This window comes from Rhinolophus ferrumequinum, chromosome 4 (assembly GCF_004115265.2).
Source record: "Rhinolophus ferrumequinum isolate MPI-CBG mRhiFer1 chromosome 4, mRhiFer1_v1.p, whole genome shotgun sequence".
NCBI classification, from domain to species: Eukaryota; Metazoa; Chordata; class Mammalia; order Chiroptera; family Rhinolophidae; genus Rhinolophus; species Rhinolophus ferrumequinum.
Window position 1 is genome coordinate 49,325,863 of NC_046287.1, and position 8,396 is coordinate 49,334,258.

Consider the following 8,396-nt stretch of genomic DNA (forward strand, 5'->3'; position numbering starts at 1 on the left):
TACTTTACCATAATTACTATTATTGGCATTATAAATAAATGAACACAGCATTTAATCTAATAAACTTTGGAAAGACAATGTCATAAAACTGCCTTAAAACACTATGCGAGGTCATTATTAACATTTTAATAAGGATAAAGATGGCAAAATTCTTTACTTTTGCCACATTGTCATACTAATCTCATAGATGTTACCTATCAAATTTTAGTTTAGAAGTCAGCTCACTTATCAATGTCAAATTCTATTTTATTTCACAATGTCCAGTTAAATAATCTTTGACTACACTGTAAAACTAAACAAAAACAAAAATTCCTAGGGAAAATGTATTTGTCTTCTTTTCAAAAAAAAACAAAATAAAGTTGGGTCTAAACAGCTGACAGAGATCTCTTCAAATATATCCTAATAAAGGAACTTGTCAAAACATTTCACCTTTAAAAACATTGGTCATTTTTTTCAATTCTTTCTGGAAAGTTTATTAAAATTATTCAGGAAGCAAAATGTGGAAGGATTGAAGTAAAAACTTACAATAAAAAGAATAAACATTAACATTGACTAATGCCACATACTGTTGATAAAAAGAATAGGAACCCATTGGTGGTTCAACAGTATTAAGTTTCACAACATCAATAATGAATAGTACGTCCTGTGAGCTGTCCAAGATACTGATGAAGGCAGTTAATTCATAAACACAAGGAGCCCCTCAGACGTTTGTCCACAATTTCCAGTTCTTTTGCCCATCAGATTCTGTAACTGTTAGGTGAATATCAAAGTAACAAAATCCAAAACTGGGCATTGCCATTCACAACAGTTTATTGATGCTTCCTCTGCAAATTTCACATTTTCTAATAATAAAAATGTGCACAGAAGATGGAATTTGATAAGCTAAATGTATGTTTTTACTTGAACTCTTATAATTACAGTATATTCATGGAAAAGAGTTATCTGGTAACATAAATTGTTTCTGCATCAGTTCCACAACAAGACAAGGACATAAAACATCCAAACTGTTCACTGACAGAGTCCTGCTGGGAAGCAAGCTTGTGATTTTAATACAGACTTTTGCAGATCAGTGCTGAGCCAGGAGCTTTAAGAGGTTGGTGAACAATAGCCTGCTTACTAATGCTATGAGATATAAAAATACTCTTTCTTACTCCTTCGTAAAAGAGCGATGATTTTTCAGGTACATCTGTAGAGGCATCCCAATGCCAGAGGGATCCATCTTCAGAACAAGTAAACAGATGATCTGGGTTGGATGAATGAAAGTGGACTTCCCACATTACAGCTTCATGAGCCTTCAGCAGAGCCATAGGCATAGAACAATGTCTAACATCCCAAATACTCAACATTCCATCCTGGCCGCCAGTAGCTCCAACATGCTGCTGGTTGGGATGTCTATCAACACAGTGGAGTGGCGCTCAGTCACCAGTCAGTGATAATATCTGAGAGGACTCATTTCCCTCTTGTCTGAAATCCCATATTTTTATCTATCCAATTGAATTTACTGTTAGAACCTCAGGAGTTCGAGGGAAGGTTACAGCATGGAGCGTACTGCTATCTGCATTATCTATAGTTCTCACAGCTTCCTTGTGACCAACTCTGAAGAGATTTATTCAACCATCTTCTCCGACTATGGTAACTTCTGGGTTGCTGCACACAACTCCTGTGCATGGTACACTGCTGCAGGAAGGACTGCCTGGACCTGTGTGGTAGTGAGCTGTTGTCCACTGCTGGCTGACTGGCAGAGTCTGGTTATTCAGATGGTGAAGGAAAGCTGTTACACATCCTGTTGATGAAGCAGCTACAATTCTTTCCTGGTCCAAGGATTGTAAATCCATAGCATCACCATGGTGTCTGGTACCACACAGTAATTGATGGTCTCCTTCAAACCTTCCATCAGAGTCTGAGTTCCCAAAATCTCCAATAGACCACAGTGAAACATAATTTCCTCATTGTTCCAAGAGTCAGTGGTGAAGGTCTCTGTGTTCTGCAGACTTCCCAGAGATACCTGTCACCAGAGGGCTTTGCTGATTTTCTGAGACACAAACTTAGCACAATATTTCTCCATGCCATCTGCAGCGGGGACAGCAAAAAGTACAGCCCACACCTCTTCAAAAGAAATTGTTGATATGTAGTTATTGTCATTTTATTATTCACATTTAGCTTTTTCTTATCTGGGATGCTCTTTATCTGTTTTTCAATTCTCCATGATAGCTTTGCTGGGTAGAGTAATCTTAGTTGTAGGTCTTTGCTTTTCATCACTTTGAATATTTTGTGTCAGTCTCTTCTGGCCTGCAATGTTTCTGTTGAGAAATCAGCTGACAGTCTTATGGGACCTCCCTTGTAGGTAACTAATTGCTTTTCCCTAGCTTCTTCTAAGAGTCTTTCTTTATCTTTAACCTTTGGCATTTTAATTGTGATGTGTCTTGCTGTGGGCCTCTTTGGGTTCATCTTGTTTGTGACTGCACTTCCTGGGCTTGTATATTTATTTCCTTTCAGGTTAGGGAAATTTTCCATCATTATTTCTTCAAATAGGTTTTCAATTCCTTGCTGTCTCTCTTCTCCATCTGGTACCCCTATAACGTGAATGTTGGTATATTTGATGTTGTCTAAGAAGCCCCTTAAACTCTCCTCAGATTTTTGGATTCTTTTTATTTTGTTTATTTTTGTTGTTCTGTTTGGGTGTTTTCTACTACCTTATCTTCTAAATTGTTGATTTGATCCTCTGTATCATCTAATACATTATTGATTTCCTATAATATATTCTTCATTTCAGTTATTGTATTCTTTATTTCTGATTGGTTCTTTTTTATGTTTCCTATGCCCATTTTTATGCTTCCTATCTCTTTGTTGAAGTTCTCCTTGAGATCATTGAGTGTCCTGATAACCAGTGTTTGGAACTCTGCATCTGGTAGTTTAGTTGTCTTCATTTTATTTAGTTCTTTTTCTGGAGTTATGTTCTACTTCTTTTTTTTTTTTTTTTTTAATTTGGGACATGCTGGTTTTTTTCGTGTGTGTGTGTGTGTGTGTGTGTGTGTGTGTGTGTGTGTCTGTTTCTTCCTGTTTTGGCTGCCCTCATGTATTTGTATTAGATGGGGCTGATATGTCTCCCTGTTTTAGTATAGTTCCCTTATGTCATAAGTTTCCTGTGGCTCCCAGTGGCCCAATCTCTCAGGTCACTGATGCCACACGGTCCAGGTGTGTCACTAGTGTGGGCTGTTTTGCCCTTTCATTGTCACTGAGCCTTGGTTTCTCTTTGAACATCAATGGGAGGAGTTGACCCTTGACTGATTTGCTGTGAGGACTGGCCATGACTACAGTGGAGGAGCTGTTGTGCAGGGACTGACCCTATAGAGCATTAGCAGGGCTCTGGTGCCTGCCCAGTGTGCCTTTTTATTGTGTTGTCCCTGCTGGTGTTTGGGTGGTACTCTGGCTTGGTCCAAAGTGGCCTCCATGCCTGCTGGTTCCCAGTACCTCCTGAGAGGGGCCCCGCTGCAGGCCAAGTTCAGCCATAGTCTGTGCCCTGCCCAGGGATACCTGGTATGAACCACAAAGCAATACAAAGATGGCCACCACCTGTGCTGGATTTGGAAGTGCCTCAAGAAGCCTAGCCATAAACTGAAACTGGCTGTGGCTACTGCCAGGCTTAGCGCTGCTCAGCAGGAGCCTATGGAATGTGCTGAAGCCAGATGCTGCTTGTTTGGGTTTTCAGAACCTTTGAGAGTATTTAGGAAAGTCTGCAGCATGAGCCAAGACAGGCTGTTTGTATGGAAAAACTATTAGAAGCCGCTTGGGTGTGTCTGAATGTTGGGTAAGATGGGGTATCAGAATTGCCAGGTTGGGCAAAGGAACTGTGTTAGCCAGGTTGATGCAGACTCAGACATGGCAACCACCTGTGTCTGCAGTCTGGGAGGGGGAGGGCTCAACAAAGAAATAGTGGTTTCCCCTAGCTCCTCCATCTGGGAGAAAGATGCCCTTCCAGGCCTCTCCTGAGCCAGAAAACTCAGTTCCTCCCCATATGTCCCTGGTGCTTTCGAGCTGCTTCCCCAGTGCTGGAGCTCACAGCAAGTGAATCCATCAGCAAGTAAGTCTATTTGTGAGACCTTTAAGGGTAGTGCCTTCTTCTCACTGCCCTCTTCTCACTTAGTAACAATCTCCAGTGGTTTCCACAGCCAGAAGTTATGGGGATTTCTCTCCCCAGCTCTGGAACCCTGAGCTGGGAGCCTGGGGTGGGGTTGCATCCTCTCACTCCTTGGGGGGAGGGGGAGACCTCCACAGCCAAGATATCCTTTCTGATGTTTAATGGTCACATGCGAGTGTGACACCAGCCCATTCTATGTCTCTGTCCCTCCTACCAGTCTCGAGGTGGCTTCTTTTGCATGTCCTTAGTTGTAGGGCTGTGATTCAGCGAGATTTCAGGCAATTCTCAATGATGGTTGTTCTGTAGTTCAGTTGTAATTTTGATGTGGTTGTGAGAGAAAGTAAACACAGCATTTACCACCTTTGCCATCTTGACTGGAGGATTCTGAACTGCTCTTCTTATTCCTTCCAAAACTTATGTACTGAATGTGTACAGACAATCTAAATTCTTTCACTACTAACTGCAATAAGATAATACTCATTGGTATTTTGTTCTTTCCTTTTTGCATATAGTTTAAATGCCCCTAGTTTTCACCAGACTATGTATACAAATTTTATTGTATCAACATTAACACACAATTTTCTTTACCTATAAACCCTACACTTACATATTTTGTTTTTTTCCTCTCCCCTAACAACTCCCAATTATTTCTGGAAGACCACAGGTATCTTGTAGCCAATTTGCCATCCATTTCTTTCATATCTGTGAATACTAGGTATTTCAAATGATGTTACATTCAGTTTTCATTGAGATGTAGGTACATGTAGTTAATGAAAAGAATAGGGGAAGTACTTTGTCTTAGCCCTATACTTCACTGTGACCTTAGGTTCCCAAGTTCTGTGAAGTCATATTTAGCACATTTATTCAGGTCTACTTCCTCTTCAATAAAAACTAAATAATAATGATATAATAAATAAGTACAGTAATTAACAGGAATGGATACAAATGACCTCATTTCTACATACACACAAATACCTAAAACTTAGCCCTTCCTTACCCCTAAACATTATCTCAGTATCATATACTGTCCTACCAATCTTTCTTCTCCTGAACGGCCAGAGCTTTTTCCCAAGCAAATGAATTTAAATTAAATGCCAGGGCGGAAGTTAACAGCCTCAAAAAACAAACTCTAATTTAAACTGTGTTTACAATCATACATTTTATTGGTTAAACCCAAATATCTGGAGGTGACAACAGATTTTTGAACCTGAATTAACATCTACCAGCTTTTGAACCATTTGTTAAATTTGTCAAGTTACAAATGTTCTTCATACTTGAATAAAATTATCTTCTGTGCCAATTTTATTGACCTGCCTAACTCACCTATTCTGTGTTTTCGGTTATATACTCAGTCTACATCAATCTAAGCAGTTATAGGTCTGTTTCTTTATTACAATATCTAATCTGAAAAAACAGGTTTAGGCTTTAGAACCCACCATGTCTCTTTTTGACAATGCTAGAGTGGAATGATTTAATATTCATCTTACATTTTATTATGTATTATTATTAATTCAAGACATATTTATTGATCATCTATTATAGTTGAATTATTGTAGTTCAATCACTGGTCCATTTCAGTGCCACTGTATCCAGGCTTTTCATGTTTCAACATGACCTAGAAGTATATAGCATTATAACACAGTGTGAAGAGTAGAGAAAAGACATTCATTCATCAATCATTCATCCCCTCCACAAACATTTATTAAATAACCATTCTTGACCAGGCACATTATATGTTTTTAGCATGATTATACACATTTACATATTTTGATAACAAAAGGAAGACGCATGAGAAGAAATATCTTGAGAAACAGTGAAGAAACAAGATTAGGAGTAACTAAAGCTCTATTTCCCCAAGTATAAGATTGCTTTTTAGTCCTACTGATTGACTCATGAATTCTCAATAATGAAATGGATGGAATAAGTAGGTGCAAACAGTATCCTTATTTTACAGGTGAACAAACCAAGGTTTAGTGTGTTTTTTGCAGTTTTTCCAAAGGCTAATATGGCAGTGGAGTTTAGATATTCTCTGTAGTCAGATAACCATATTCTCTGACTACAGAGAATTCTATCTGAACTAATGAACATATGACTGTATAACTAAAAGAAATGATTCTGTACTGGATTATCAGATCAAAAATTATTTCATACTTTTAGCAGATAAATATTCTAGAATAAAGGTTGATGACCTTTATTCTTCACAAGACTAGATAGTAAGTATTTTACACACTGTGGGTATACTATCTTTGTGACAATTACTCAAAACTGTGGTAACTTGTCAAGTCTGCCTTTGTAACAGGAAAGTAGGCATACACAATCAGGAAATAAATGAGTGTGGCTGGGTTTCAAATATATATATCTGTGTTTTCAAATATATATATATATATATATATATATATATATATATATATATATATATATATATATATATATATATATCTGCAAAAACAGGTGACTGCCAAGACAAATTTAGGAAACACCCAGTCAAGTAAGGAGGAAAACCAATGATAAGAGTAGACTGTAAAATGTTCTGTATGATACAGGTTGCCATGGGAGCCCAGAGCAGGTACCTTTAAATCAGACAGTCCTCCCATGTTCATGACTTCCTTCAACAGGCTCAAAGAGGATCTATTTCTTTAAATATATGATTCAGGTCTTTCATTTATAAAATTTTGGAACAAAATGATTGTGTTCCCTTCTCGCACTCACTTGTCCAGACTAATGATAATTTTATAATATTGAGTGTTTTCTTTTTTTAGATCTGTGGTCCTTCATGTTGGAAGTATTTTGTGTTATCCCAGCCCAAATGTTGAACGAGCATCACTTTCTATTGTATATACAATGAATGTGCCATATCCCACATTAAGAAATTTAGCAAAGCTCTAACTGCTTTGAGACTGCATAATGATTTACTGTGGTTCAGGATCTGACCGTGTATTGACACTTAGTCCTTAAGAAGTCAAGTGTACTAATATAGCCCTGTAGTCTTTTGGGATGGTGGCCTTAGAGACAACAAGACAAAAGACTACTTACCTTATATGAAGCGCTCACCTTTGAGACCCGTCAATTATAAATAGCCCAGTTGCTGTTTCAGTAGCTGGCTGGAAGCCAGAAGAGAGAGGAAAACAGATTGAGATGAGCCACAGGGAGATGATCAAGGTGGGCAGAAGGCTATTCAACACGAAGGAGGCAAAGAAACAAAAAACAAGGGCATTTAAATAACGAAAGCAGGAGGAAAATTTTAGGTAGTTACTGTTCTATTAGTTTTCTCTGAAATTCCAGTATTTCTTCAACTGTATGACTATCTCTCACACCTACCGAGAAACTGGGAAGAAGTAGAAGACATAAGATATGAAGCATACAGTAATCATATAACATGCTTTGGCAATAAATCCCACCTTCTGTTTTTGGAATAGTACCTGTCGGATGTAGAGAAGCAGAAAGGAAACAGACAATCAGACATACAGTGGATCCTGGAGCACAGGAAATGCTTAGTCAATACACATATGTCACTGAATTTATGAAACATCTTTAAAAAGAGCTGAGACTTCCCTACATGTAACAGTGGCAACTGTAACAGGTATACCAGCACAAGAAAATATATAATTGTGCTTCTTGAAAACTACTCTTTTAATCTAGTTTCTACTTTATCAAAAACAAAGCAAAAGGAATTCCATTACTCGTAAGGGCACAATTTCTTTAAACTTTTCTTTGATGTCCTTTTATAATTTAGCTTGCACAACACATGAAAAATTAATTTAGAAGTAAAAATATTTTACTTATCTTCACAGATAAATGGAAACTTACTTGTTCTAGATATAGCTTAGTTAATCTTCTCCACTCCCAAATTAAATATTTTAAGATCAATCAGTTAACAGTTTACTTTGTATACGAAATTTAGTGCTAGATGCTCTGGGGATATATGGAGAAACCTGAACACACCCTTCAGAGAGTTTATAATATAATGGATTCAAATGTTTCCATATTCAAACAATAACTTAGTGATCAAATGTATAGTATAGTTGGTTCTGTGCTCCATTTGTGTATTGGATTCTTTGCCTTTAAGTGTAAGAATTAACCTACACAATTCCAAAAAGAATGTTAACAACTTACATGATATTACTGGTTCATAGACAATTTTAAAAATTCATAGTGCTTAGCACTTTAGCAATTGAAATAATTTCATTTACAACTTAGAAGAATGACAATTTGGAATTTAATACTCCTTAGAGAGTTAGTAATATTTTCCAGAGATTTC

At 37.4% G+C, this 8,396-nt stretch overlaps 1 pseudogene; it reads right to left on the minus strand.

The window, feature by feature from the left end:
* Positions 1-914: 914 nt before the first annotated feature.
* Positions 915-2,065, minus strand: LOC117021169 (nucleoporin Nup43-like; annotated as a pseudogene).
* Positions 2,066-8,396: the final 6,331 nt, after the last annotated feature.